The sequence below is a fragment of the Tursiops truncatus genome, chromosome 2, assembly GCF_011762595.2.
Source record: "Tursiops truncatus isolate mTurTru1 chromosome 2, mTurTru1.mat.Y, whole genome shotgun sequence".
Lineage (NCBI taxonomy): Eukaryota > Metazoa > Chordata > Mammalia > Artiodactyla > Delphinidae > Tursiops > Tursiops truncatus.
The window spans coordinates 125402931-125416539 of NC_047035.1; the positions used below are offsets into that span (position 1 = coordinate 125402931).

The 13609-nt window shown below is 43.1% G+C and overlaps 1 protein-coding gene and 1 non-coding gene across 5 annotated transcripts in view; both read left to right on the forward strand.

Moving 5' to 3' along the window:
* Positions 1-13609, forward strand: part of ADAMTS17 (ADAM metallopeptidase with thrombospondin type 1 motif 17) — a 355712-nt gene that overhangs the window by 54045 nt on the left and 288058 nt on the right. The window lies entirely within an intron of this gene.
* On the forward strand, positions 3870-3976 carry LOC117311527 (U6 spliceosomal RNA). Its single transcript, XR_004525722.1, has one exon. It is a non-coding gene; the product is annotated as a U6 spliceosomal RNA (small nuclear RNA).

Here is a 13609-nt window from a genome sequence, read left to right on the forward strand (position 1 = left end):
CTCACAGACTTAGAAAACAAACTTATGGTTACCAAAGGGGAAAGGTGGGGAGGGATAAATTATGGGATTAACATATACACACTACTATATATAAAATAGGTAAGCAACAAGGATTTACTGTATAGCACAGGGAACTATATTCAATACCTTATAATAATCTATAATGGAAAATAATCTGAAAATACATATATATAACTGAATCACTTTGCTGTACACCTGTAACTACACAATACTGTAAATCTACTATACTTCAATAAAAAAGAGAACATTTGGACCTAAACAGATGTCAGAAGTCATAAAAAAAGAAGATAGGACTTTAAGAAGCAAAAGCCATAAGAACTGCAGAATGAGATGTAAAAACAGTAAACTTAAAAGGGAACTGGTGAGATAATGAAAGCTTATAAAGCTCGTTTGCTGTAGCAGAATTAAAATCTACAAGGGAGGCACTACGGAATTGAAACAACATTACACATTTGAATTAGTGATGTAGAGAATAAATGTGACATGCTTCTTTGGGGGCAAAGGAAGGAAAGAATAGAGTGGTGAGAAAGGAAGTGATAGAAATGGGGTACAGAAAATGTAAGTCCAATTTTAGAATCTCTGTAGAAGGAACGCCTCTGCTCAAGTTAGGATAGGGGCATTCATCAAAGATTTTTAATGAATGAAGACTTTCTGGAAGGTTTAAAAAAATCTCAGTTTACCAGATAAAAGGCTTACTGTGTTTTGATCAAAATTCATATACATAGGCCCACAGTTATTTATTCTGGCAAAATTTGTGAATTATAAGAATAATAGGAAAAGTTATACCAGTATTCAAGCAGACAAAACAGGTTACTTAAAAGAAACAAAAATCTGGCAGGCCTGAGTTGTCCATGATACTAAGTCCTAGAAGACAGTGGAGCCAGGACTGCAGTGTTGGGACAAGAAGTGACTGTGCAGTCTTCCCTGGTGGCGCAGTGGTTAAGAATCCGCCTGCCAATGCATGGGACACAGGTTCGAGCCCTGGTCTGGGAAGATCCCACATGCTGTGGAGCAACTAAGCCTGTGCACCACAACTACTGAGCCTGCACTCTAGAACTCATGAGCCACAACTACTGAGCCTGCATGTTGCAACTACTGAAACCCACGTGCCTAGAGCCTGTGCTCTGCAACAAGAGAAGACGCCGCAATGAGAAGCCCACGTACCACAACGAAGAGTAGCCCCTGCTCGCCACAACTAGAGAAAACCCACGTGCAGCAACGAAGACCCAGTGCAGCCAAAAATAAATAAATAAATTTATTAAAAAAACAAAGTGACTGTGCTCCAAGAATATGACACTCAGACAATTTGTTGTTCACCTGTGAGGGCACCTGATGCTCTTAGATATGTAAGAGGTTAGAAACCAGACACCCTGCTTGTCCTTCTAGGAAGGATTTCTTTAAAACATAATTGCAGTTGATTATGAGCTGAAGCAAAATTAAAAGATTAGAAATAGGGAGGGCATGATATAAAGAGTTGATGTGGATGATTGAAACTGGTTTAACAGAGTTAAGCCTAACTAATTGATGCAAATACAGTTCCAAATGGAAAGCAATAATTAAAAAGTTAAGGGAAGATCAAAGACCTTCCCTTAAATGTAAGGGCTAAAACTATCATGGTCCTAGAAGAAAATATAGGAATAAATCTTTATGACCTTGAATTAGGCAACGGTTTCTTAGATATGAATGATATCAAAAACACAAGCAACCAAAGAAAATAAAGATAAATTGGATTTAATCAAAGTTAAAATATTTTGTGCTTCAAAGGATACCATCAAGAAAGTTAAAGGATAACTCACATGATAAAAGAAAATTTCTCCAAATCATATATCTGATGAGGGACTTGTATCTGGGATATATCCTATAATTCAACTATAAAAAGACAACTCAATTGAAAAGTAGACAAAGGACTTGAAAAGATAGTTCTCTGAAGAATATACATATAATTGGCCAATGATCACATGAAAAAATGCTCAGCATTATTAGACACCAGAGGAATGCAAATCAAAACCACAGTGAGATACCATTTCGTACCCACTTGGATAATTAAAATAAAAAAGATGGACAATAACAAGTGTTGGTGGAAATGTAGAGAAATTAGAACCCTCATATGGTGCTGCTGGGAATATAAAATGGTACAGACACTTGAAGAACAGGTTGGCAGTTCCTCAAAAGTTTAAGCAAAGGGTTACGACATGACCTAGCAATTCTACTCCAAGGTATACACCCAAGAGAAATTAAAACAGTTATTCACATAAAAACTTATACATGAATGTTCATAGGAGCATTAGTCACAATAGCCAAAATATGAAAACAACCCAAATGTCCATCAACTGATGAATGGAAAACAAAGTGGTATTCCATGCAATGGAATCTTATTTGGCAACAAAAAGGAATAAAGTACAGATACATGCTGGATGTATGAACCTTGAAAATATTTTCATAAGAGAAAGAAGCTAGAAACAAAAGACCACATATTAAATGATTCTATTTATATGAAATGTTCAGAATAGGCAAACCTATGGAGACAGAAAGTAACTAGTGATTTCGTAGGGCGGGGGTGGTAGAGGACGAAATGGGAAGTGGTTGCTAATGGGTATAATGTTTCATTTTGGGTGATAAAAATGGTCTATTTGTGTCATCATGGTTGTGCAACTCTGAGAATATACCAAAAGCTATTGAATTGTATCCTTAAAATGGATGAATTGTATGGTATGTGAATCATATCTCAATAAAGCTGTTGTAAAAAGTAAGGAAAGGTGTAAAATATAAAGTACTTTAATAATATTCTGTACCTCAAATTTAAGAAATATTTTCAAATCAGAAAAGTGGGGGACTTCCCTGGTGGCACAGTGGTTAAGAATCCATCTGCCAATGCAGGGGACATGGATTTGACCCCTGGTTCGGGAAGATCCCACATGCCGTGGAATAACTAAGCCCATGCACCATAACTACTGAGCCTGCTCTCTAGAGCCCGTGAGCCACAACTGCTGAGCTTGTGTGCCACAGCTACTGAAGCCTGCGCATCTAGAGCCCATGCTCTGCAACAAGACAAGCCACCACAATGAGAAGCCTGCACACCGCAACAAAGAGTATCCCCCACTCACAGCAACTAGAGAAAGCCCACACACAGCAACGAAGACCCAACGCAGCCATAAAGAAAGAAAGAAAGAAAGAAAGAAAGAAAGAAAGAAAAGAAAAGTGGAAAGGAATCTGGGAGAAAAAAGGGATGTTAAATTCTTCTCTGCCCAAAGGGAAAGCCAAAGTTCTACTATGTTCTTGACATGGAAAGAATGTTTCCTAAGATTGTAAGGATAGCTTATTGTAGAATTTCTTCCTAAGTACTGGAGATGATAAACTCAGTGAAATATAGCTCACATAGGAAAATAGAGAAAAGGAACTAAAAACATGACAGAAGATAAAAAATTATCATTTTTATAATAAATATAAAGGCATTAAAACCCTCTATTCAATGACAGAGACTCAGAAATGACACCAAAAAGTTATGGTAAAAGCATGGGTAAAGATTTAAACATCAAATACAATTAAAAGGTGATGGGGGCTTCCCTGGTGGCGCAGTGGTTGAGAGTCTGCCTGCCGATGCAGGGGACACAGGTTCGTGCTCCAGTCCGGGAAGATCCCACATGCCGCGGAGCGGCTGGGCCCGTGAGCCATGGCTGCTGAGCCTGCGCATCCAGAGCCTGTACTCCGCAACGGGAGAGGCCACAACAGTGAGAGGCCCACGTACCGCAAAAAAAAAAAAAGTGATAAAATCGAGGAAATACTTATCATAGTACTACAGAAGTCTAATATTCTTCCATTTCTTCTTTCACTTATTTTAAAACTCTTTAGTGCTTGTGTCAGCAGCACATGTACTAAAATTGGAACAATACAGAGAAGAGTAGCATGGCCCCTGTGTAAGGATGACACACAAATTCATGAAGCATTCCATATTTTTAATCTAATTTTAAGAAAAGAAACAAATGAGCTTATTTACAAAACAGAAACAGACTTACAGGTATCAGAAACAAACTTATGATTACCAAAGGCGAAACATGGCAGGGAGGCTTAAATTAGGAGCTTGGAATTAACGTACACGCACTACTATATGTAAGATAACGAACAAGACTTAACTGTATAGCACAGGGAACTCTACTCAGTATTCTGTGATAACCTATATGAGAAAAGAACCTGAAAAAGAATGAATACATGTGTATGTATGACTAAATCACTTTTCTGTGCACCTGAAACTAACACAACGTTGTAAATCAACTATACTTCAATTAAGTTTAAAAAATAAATGAAAGTAAATAAAATAAAATGAGGTTGTGGTAAGACCACTCTCCCCTCAAAAAAACTATTTACTGAACATCTACTATGTGCTAGGCACTAGGTATGGAGCGATGAATAAACTGGCATGATTCCTGTTCTCACAGCTTCCTGTAGAGTGGAAGAGACTGTTATTAAACACAGAGCAGTTAAATTATTTCAAATTGTGGTTAAGTGCTCCAAGGAAAAGAGAAGTGTGCTCTGGTGACTTAGGTGAAGGGGTCCAAGGACATCCTCATTGAGGAAACGGCATTTGAGTTGTGAGGACAAGTCAGTCAGGTGGCTGTTTGGAAAAGAATTTACCAAATGGAGCTATTCCATGTTCAGAGGCCAGGGTGTGGGGAGGAGTTTCAGTGCTTGAACTCATGAAGGCCAGTGTGATTATGTGGTTGCTCCCTACTTGGACTTTAGGGGAAGCCACAGGACGACAGAGGGAGGCCACAGGAAATTGGGAGTGGGGGGTCTTAGTGAATTTGCGAGTTGGCATAACGAGGGTTTCCATTCCCTCTGCCGTTTGACTGGTTTGCTCATCCTGGTGGAGCCCAAGGCTACTTTACATGTGGAAGTCCAAGGAATGGCTGACGTGCCATAAAGGAACCACTCACCTCTTGGTGACCCAGTGGGGACATTGGAAGTTTGGGACCCCCACTAGTAAGGGTGTCAGGAGAACTGCAGCCATGCTCAGATGAATGTGCCTTTCTGGGCAGGTTCTTTGGCCCTGGAGTGTCCTCGGCATTCGGGAAGGGGGTTCTTTGGGAAAGAGTCATAGTCTGGTGACTGGATCTAGGCCAAAAGAGGAGCACTTGACTTATTTTACCACCTCTAGGTCTGCTGGTGGGTTATTTGAGCTCTCTCTCCATTTGTTAGGGGACATCTTGGGCTTCTGTGAAACTCAAGGGGCCTTTGGAGGAGTGAAGGATGTCTGATTGTTAACTGCTCTGGAAATATGTGGGCATCCAATATATTTGGAAGAACCACTGACATCCAAGACAGAACCATAAATTTGTTTTCCCTAAGCTTCTAAAAAGAGGGTAAAGGATTTTTTGATCCTTTTGTTCCTTGTTTATGGACTTCATTCTCTCATTCACTTACACATTCAAAAATAATGACTGAATGCCAACTACGTACATACCACCCTGCTCAGTGTGGGAGATACAGAGGCGAGAAGGGCAGTCCCCACCCTCAAAACCCAGATACTTGTGGAGATGTATAGCCCACGACCCGAGGCTATGCTGAGCACTATCGGGTATCAGGGGAGGGGTGGAAGGAAGAAGCCTTCACCTATATTTTAGTTTTGTGTTGAAGCAATGAAGAGTTCCTGGTCCAAAGATATGGCCTGCCCTCCTTGCAAAGATGGAGGAATATCTGCGCTGTCTGAAGTTTCTTGTACTTCTTTGCCAAAGATGAAAGACCATCTGTCAAAAGAAACAATATCCAGGAACCCTGTGGGGGATTCCAGGTGCAGAAGACAAGTTGATTTCTTTTCAGGCTTTTGTTTGTCCCGTCTTGCTCTGGCCGAAACATGGCACGTTAATTAATTTCTCTCTCCAAGCTATGTATTTGGGGGATGTTCTTTTTTTCTCTTCCATCAATTTAGAAGATAGAATCATGAAGCTCCAGTAGGCTAGTGTAATCTTTCAGCAATAGACTTAACTGAAAAGTGGTGGTGAGAAGCACATGATAATTCCAAACATTTGCATTTGTTTTCTTGAATTTGCCAAATGTATCTTGATGGACCTCTGAGATGACTGTTCTTTCTGGGAATCACACGTTGTCCTGATTGTCCTGACTATGTGGCTATACACACTTCAACTCATGTGAAGGTGACCTGCCCAGTCCACACTTCTTAAGGCAAGAAAGAAGATGGGCATCTGTTATGGACTAAAATGTGTCCCCACTAATCTCTGTGTTGAAGTTCTAACCCCCAGCACCTCAGACTAGGAATGTGTTTGGAAATAGGGCCTTTAAAGAAGGGATTATAGTTAAATGAGGTCATTAGGGAGTCCTTGTAAGAAGAGGAAATTTGGACTTAGATGGGTAAAGAGGGAAGGTCTGTGAAGATGAAGACAGAAGGCAGCCATCTGCAAATCAGGAAGAGAGGCCTCAGAAGAAACCAACCCTGCCGACACCTCAATCTTGGCTTCTAGTCTCCAGAACTGTGAAGAAATAAATATCTGTTGTTTAAGCCACCCAGTCTGTTACTTTGTAATGGCAACCCTAGCTGACTAATGCAGTATCTTTTACGGGAAACATTTAATATTTAATAGAGGTTGAGACAAGGTTTTAGACTGATGTGAAATAAACCAGAAAACACAGCCATCTGCCTTACCTTCAGGGAACCCTATGACAGCCAGTGTGAAACATTCTTACTGGAATAGGCCCAGCGTCTTTGTTAGATGGTGCTACCTTGCATTTTCCATTTTTCCTGCTTCTTTTTTTCTGGTTGTACAGCTCTGCCCTTTCCTGATACAATGAATAGTGCTTTTCTTCCTTCTCTCCTTCCAGTTGGAAGCCTGCTTTCCCTAGGAGTCTGGGCTGTTTCCTTGACGGTTCTTTCATCTGTGGGGTATTTATAAGACTGTTAAAGTTTTACATGCTTCTCTCCCTCCCTTGAGGGGAGCACCCAGCGCCCGGCCAGCCACAGATTCAGGGTTTGACTGGCACCTGTTGAACAATTATCGTCTTTTCTCAGTTGGTGTGAGGTGGGCGTATTAGAAGCCTTGTTCTTCCTTGCTGGCAGTCTGTGACTGGACAGGGAGAGTGGTAGAAACCGAGTGAAGATGGCAGTCTTCCGTGGGCCTGGGTTTTCTTATTGGATGTGTGAGTTTTTTCCATCTCAAGCTTCCTTCAATTCTAGTATTTTCCAGCAGTGTTCCTGTTTCTCTCCTCCCCAGACCTCACCAAAGTCTGTACCATTTCCTCACCTCTCACTTTTTTCCCTTCCCTGGCCTGGTGTCCGCTCCCTTGTCCTCAGCAGCACTCTCCGTAAGACCCACCTGGGTCTGGACCTGGCCCTCTGCTGTGCTGGAGGAGCTGAACAGCCCCTCCTGCTGAGACTTTATTTTCCCTGCTCTTGTGACGCTGTGCTCTGCTTTCCCTGCACCTCGCCATCCGCCCCCCGCTTGGTTCCGTTTCTTCTCTCCAGTCATGCAGTTTGGAGGTCCCGGAAGGATCGGTCTGGGATCGTTGCTTCCTAGATGCCTATCTCTGATCTCGCCTTTGCTTTTGAGCGCCAAGTCTGCACACTCGACAGCCAACTTGACCTCTCCACTTGGGTACTTTAAAAGCACCTGAAACTAACAAGGCCAAAACTTGCAGTGCTTTTTTTTTCACACCTGGCCCTGTTCCAGGGGTCCCTAATTCAGTGCTTAGCACAACCATACAAACCAGGAGTTATCCTTGATAGCCCTTCTTTACCCACCCAAATATCCCCAGTATTCTTGGTCTCACCTTCTAAGTACCTACTGAATCTATTTGCTTCCTTTCACCGGCAGTTGCCCCCTTTGTCTAGCTGTGGTCCCTATGTACCTGAGCTCCTGTAGTGGTCATCCAACTAGTGTCCCCACTTCCATGTCCCCCTGGAATCTGTTCTACCCATAACAGCCAGGGTGACACATTGGAAACACAAGCCCTAGATGGCTTCCCACTGCTCTGGGGTTAAAGAAGAAAACCCTGAGCACATTGCATTTGACCCTTCAAGTGTGCCCCTGCCTTATTGCTCAAGCCTCTTGGCCAGCCACACTCTCTCTTGGATCCCTGTGGTTTCTAGAACATGCCATGCCTTCTTCTGTCCCCAGGGCCTATGTACCTGCTGTCCCCACTGCCTGGACTGCTCCCATCTCCTCTCTTCTCACTGCCACTGATTAACTGTTGCTTATCTTCCTAATCTTGGCCCTAGTGTCACTTCCTGATGGAACCCAATCTAAATTGGAACCCCCTTCTTTTTATCCTGTCATAGTATTATCTATTCTTTCTTGCAAACATTTGTTATATTTGTAATTTTTATATATTCATTTGTTCATTTGATTAATGTTTATTCCTCCTAGGTGGTCACCTACATTACCTAGCACATAGTAGGTTCACAATTCAATATTTGTTGACCAAATGAGTATCTTCACAATTCAATATTTGGTGACCAAATGAGTATCTTCACAATTCAATATTTGGTGACCAAATGAGTATCTTCCCACCTCACCCACAGACAGTAGTGCCTGGTTGCTTGGTGCCCACGTGGCTCTGACCATGGGTGGAAAGGTCTGGCAGGGCCAGCTCAGCCTTCTTACCCCTGGTCCTGCTGCCTCCCAGGGTGGGGGTGTGTGTGGGACACCTCCTGCCTAATGAAGGGACTGATTTTGGACTCCAAGGTTGATCAGTTCTTCATTCAGCATCTTAACCACAAAAAACCCTATTTTCCACCTTTCTTTGTAAGGAATTTACATGAAAAAAATATGCCTTTTATAAAAGTGACTTGGCCTTGGGGGAAGTTATTTAAAGAATTCATACTTGGAGCGCAAAACTTATTTTTTTCCTTTTAAAAAAAAAAAGAGAGAGAAGGCCATTATTTTTCAAGGATATTGGATTTATGCAGCTGCCAAAAGTTCACCTGGCTGGGAGTGCTTCTGCACATGTGGAACCATCGTTTCTAGTTGAAAAGGTAGTTTTTTGTTTGTTTGTTTTTAAATAAGCAGACCCTTTGGTTGAAGAAAATAAAAGTGATCAGAAAATAGTTTTTTTGGACCTGATCATTTTCTTGGAAAGCATGTTGTTTGTCTGTGTGTGTGCAAACTTAAAAACGAGACTTGTTGTTCATGCTTCCTCCTCCAGTACTTTCCCCATGTTGACTATGAATCTGTAAGGTGCTGTCCTTGGGTCTTTGGATGTGGCAGTGATAGGTTGTTGGGAAATCTATGGCACACACTGATGCTTGCATTTCCTTCACAGGGCACCCCATTGATTGGTTTTCATTAAAGATGACTCAGAATGAAGGGCAGCATTCCTGTCTATGGCAGGGTTCTGCAGTGTGGAAGTGCATATCCAATATCTTAATATTTCCATGGTGAAGAAATAAATCCTTATTTCTAGAACTGGGAGGAGTCCTTGAAGCTTGAATGAAATATAGGAATTAGTTCTAGGACTGACCCTCTCATTTTAGGCTATATCAGTTTGTGTCTAGTTAGGAAAACAGAAACTGTGCTAGGTATTTCTAATTATGAGATTTAACACAGGGAATTGGTTACTTCAGTGTCAAAGTCTGAATGAGCAAAAGTGGAGCTGAGGTAACCCAGGTAATAGCTATCACCCCAGGGCTGGGGAAAGAAAAGAGAAAAGGTGGCATTTCCAAGACCACAGAGCTTGCAGCAGTGGTCTGTGGGGCTTGGGCTCAGACCTGTGAGGGACATCAGACCACCAATGAGGTACAGCCAAGCAGGTGTCTCTATGGATGTACCTCTGAGGGAGATGAGGAGGCTTGTCTGGGAGTTCCCCAGGAGCTGGAGGCTAGAGACACAGCTACCCAATACTGCTGGAACAATGCCACCCTGAGCTGAAACACAGGAGCCCATTCTCCCCATCTCCTGCCTTCCAGTCTCCCTACAGCGCCCCCTGTTGGCAGAGCTGAACAGGAAGCCAGCTAGCAAGGGAGTCCAGGAAATAGTTTACAGGCCCCCAACCCCAGAGTGGAGCACAGAAGAGAGGGCTGGGAGAAAAAGGGCAAATAACTGGTGCACAGGAAATGGATACCTTTCTGTTAAGTGGCACTTTCAACGGCATCAAGATCAGGCCCAGGTGAATTTTCAGAGTTCCCAACTCCCACCCTGAAGGTATTTTTATTACATCTCATGGCTGCTTATTTTGGGAGAGTTAAAGACAAAAGATAGTGGGGCTATTGGACATGCAGTTGAAACCACACATCTTACCATTTTTCATGCTGTGGCAGCAGTGGCTTTGGTTCCTTGAAAATGGGTTGGTGTGGCCATGGCGGGGGTGTTCTGTACACAGAAATCTCGCTTGTGGCGACAATCGGTCTCTCCTCCAAGGAGTGTGACTGTCTGTTTTCCATCTTAATGAGAAACATTTGATTTCCATTCTTCTATCCTGTGTGAAATGTCATTAATGTTTCATGGTTTAAATAGCTGATTTCATGTACAGTCATGTTTTGTGTTCTATCATATTTCTGATGATTAAAATATTCTGCCCTCTGGAATGTTGGGAGGTTACATTGGGATGTTGAGCAGGAGTTATAAGCCACTCCTCTTGAAACTGATATTTTTGTATAATTATAACTTATTGTTGCATGATTGAGGATGTCCTTAGAGAAACTCTTTCATGCCCCTACCCAGTAAGAAATGTCGAAGACAACAAGTTGATTGGTGAGTGTCTAGACTAGAGGTCCTGATCAGACCCTGTAGGGTGCATACAAGATGGGCTTCCCTGGTAGCGCAGTGGTTGAGAGTCCGCCTGCTGATGCAGGGGACACGGGTTCGTGCCCCGGTCCGGGAAGATCCCACATGCCGCGGAGCAGCTAGACCCGTGAGCCGTGGCCACTGAGCCTGCGCGTCCAGAGCCTGTGCTCCGCAAAGGGAGAAGCCACAACAGTGAGAGGCCTGCATACCGCAAAAAAAAAAAAAAAAAAAAAGAATCCACTATTGGTTCTGGGTCACGCATGCAAAGTTTAAAAATTAGCATTTAGACCCTAGTAGTTAACAGCAATAATAGTAATGTAATAATAAGTATAGAAATAAGACTAGCAGCATCATTTGAGTGTGCTTATTATATACCTGACCCTGTGTTAGTTTCCCCACATCCACCCTAAGAGAGCAGAATAATTATCCCCTTGTTTTAGAGATGAGGAAGCTTGCCCCTGGCCACCCCAGCACGAGCAGACTCTACCCAGCTCTGTTGGATGTCACAGCTGGGCTCCTCACAATTAGAGTTGTCCCCTCCTCCTTAGGTGGAGGGAGTACTGTGTGAGAATTCAATTTTAGGACATTTAGGTTAAGTTCCTTGAAACTTAATCTTGTTATTAATTAGGAATTTCAAAGAGTTAAAAAAATTCACTCAATTAAATGTAATTCTCGAATGTTATGTTCCTACTATGCACCAGGCAGTGCTCGGCGCTTTGGTGGGTCCAGAGGGTGATGTTTGGGTCCTTAAGCTCACAGTCTAGCCCAGAAGGCGAGCATAGACCCATGTTAGACTATAACATGGATGGGAGTTTGGAGTTTGCAGGATTGCTGGGGAGCAGGGGATTCAGGGGGCACTCCAAGCACCTCAGAGTTGGCTGTCCAGGTCCTCCACCTGCAGTGGGCCATGGCGGGGGTGGGGGGCGGTCACTTGGGCAAGCTGCATGGACCCCAGAGCTCCAGTCTCCTGCTTAGTCTGGTCTGAGAGGTTTTACTGTTCTCATGGCTACTTCTGTTTTCTAGTTTTGAATTAGTTTTCGATGTGGTAGGTACAGAAAAAAGAAAAGTCCCATCCACGTGTCCTGCATGGCAGCCCAGCCAGTTCAGGCGGGGGAGCTGTAGACCCTTGTGCCTTGGGTGGGCTGTGCCACCGAGTGAACAAGGGGACCCTGCCTGCCCAGCAGCACCCCTCTTATTCCGGAAGCCAGTGTCACCGTCTGTGCTCTCACCTCTTCTTTCTAACTCAGACCACCTGTCATCCCCCTTTCTTGGTTCTGCTGCCCCACTCTTGCCCTCCTGTTATGTTGGCTGCTGGGCCCTTGGTCCTTCTGGGTGCTCTCACTGCCCCCTCCCCTGCGGACTGAGGGATCACTTGAGGCTGCCGACTTGGAACACGCAGTGGAATTTCTTTGGAATTCCCTTTGATGAGTGTTTTTAATTTTCCGTCCTTCAGTGTTATAGAAGGGACTGAGGGATCACTTGAGGCTTCTGATGGGTTTGCCTTTGTCCTGCCCACTAGAGAGCTGGAGAAAACCCATGGTTAATGCAGCTAAAAGAATACGTGATTCTGGACTCTTCCCCAGGTTCTGGTTGTCCACCGTGCTAGTGTACCCAGGTGGGGACGTTCTTGATCTGGACCTTGAGTGCTGTGTGTGGGAAATGTTTATTTTTCTGTCTTGAATGACAAGTTCAGGTTAAGTCTGCATCTCCCTGTTGACTCTGTAAGCATGTTTGACACCTGCTACCTAGTTCCTAGTGATGGAGACTCATCTTTGTCTTCTCAGCCTGAAGAGCCCAGTGCCCTTGGGAAGCTGTCTCCACTTCCTCCACCATGTCTGCTTTCCCTCTAATTTGCTTCTGCAGCTGGCAGTGCTCCTTTGGCACAAAGAGTAACCTGAGGTCTTCTCTGGTGATGACATTATAGAATCAGACATGCAAGGATCCTCCTTGTGCAGCGGGACGTAGAGTAATTTCAGGGCTGGCTTCTACCGTTTGAACTCTCATACCAAATATTTTGTGATTTATGCATTGGTTTTCCCTAGTGAATACCTAAATACTCTATTGTTGTTAAACTAAAGAAATATCTATACTATATAGAGCTTGGCAGTTCATAACTAAGCTTATTTTTTACTTTACCAAGAGCAGAACTAATAACTACAGGAAATTATGTATTTGCTCAGCATTTTCATCAGTCTCCAAACTCTTAGAATAAGTAATATATAATTTGAATATGCTAAAAGTACAACATTTAGAATGCTATTGTTTTCTTCCTTGTCTTTTTCTCTCCCGCATCTTGTTCCAAACAAGATTCAGGGTAACTTGCATAAACACACACAGTTTTCTTTTTTAATGGATAAATGAGGCAAAAGGAAAATAAATGTAAGAAAAATATGAAGCCAGAGATTGAAAATCTACCAAGTCAGCACCAAACCCCAGCAATGTGCTGGCAAAAGAAACTGCTGGGCTGGACTTGGGAATGATCCCCAGTGTCTGTGACAACAGGAGAGGGCCTGGGGCCTTGCAGGTTGTGGTCTGTCCTCATCAGTGGGGTGAGGGCCGCCTCCCTTGTTCCCACAGTGGAGGGAGACAGCTAATGACCGAGTGAGGTTGGAGGGCCCCCAGGTGGCTGCACGCCTGCCTGGCCTGAACTTTGACTTCTCCTGTGAGGTCTAAATCCAGCACCCATGTTATTATGAAATTGGTGTTTTTCTTCTTGCTTTTCAATATGCTTATAATCTGTGAATATTTGTATTGATGAAACTTTGTTTATTAGGGTATATTTATGCAGTTCATGGAATTAAAAGTGAAAATAGATTATGATTCGGTTTTCCCTGTAGGAAAGGAAGAACCATCAGAAGTGA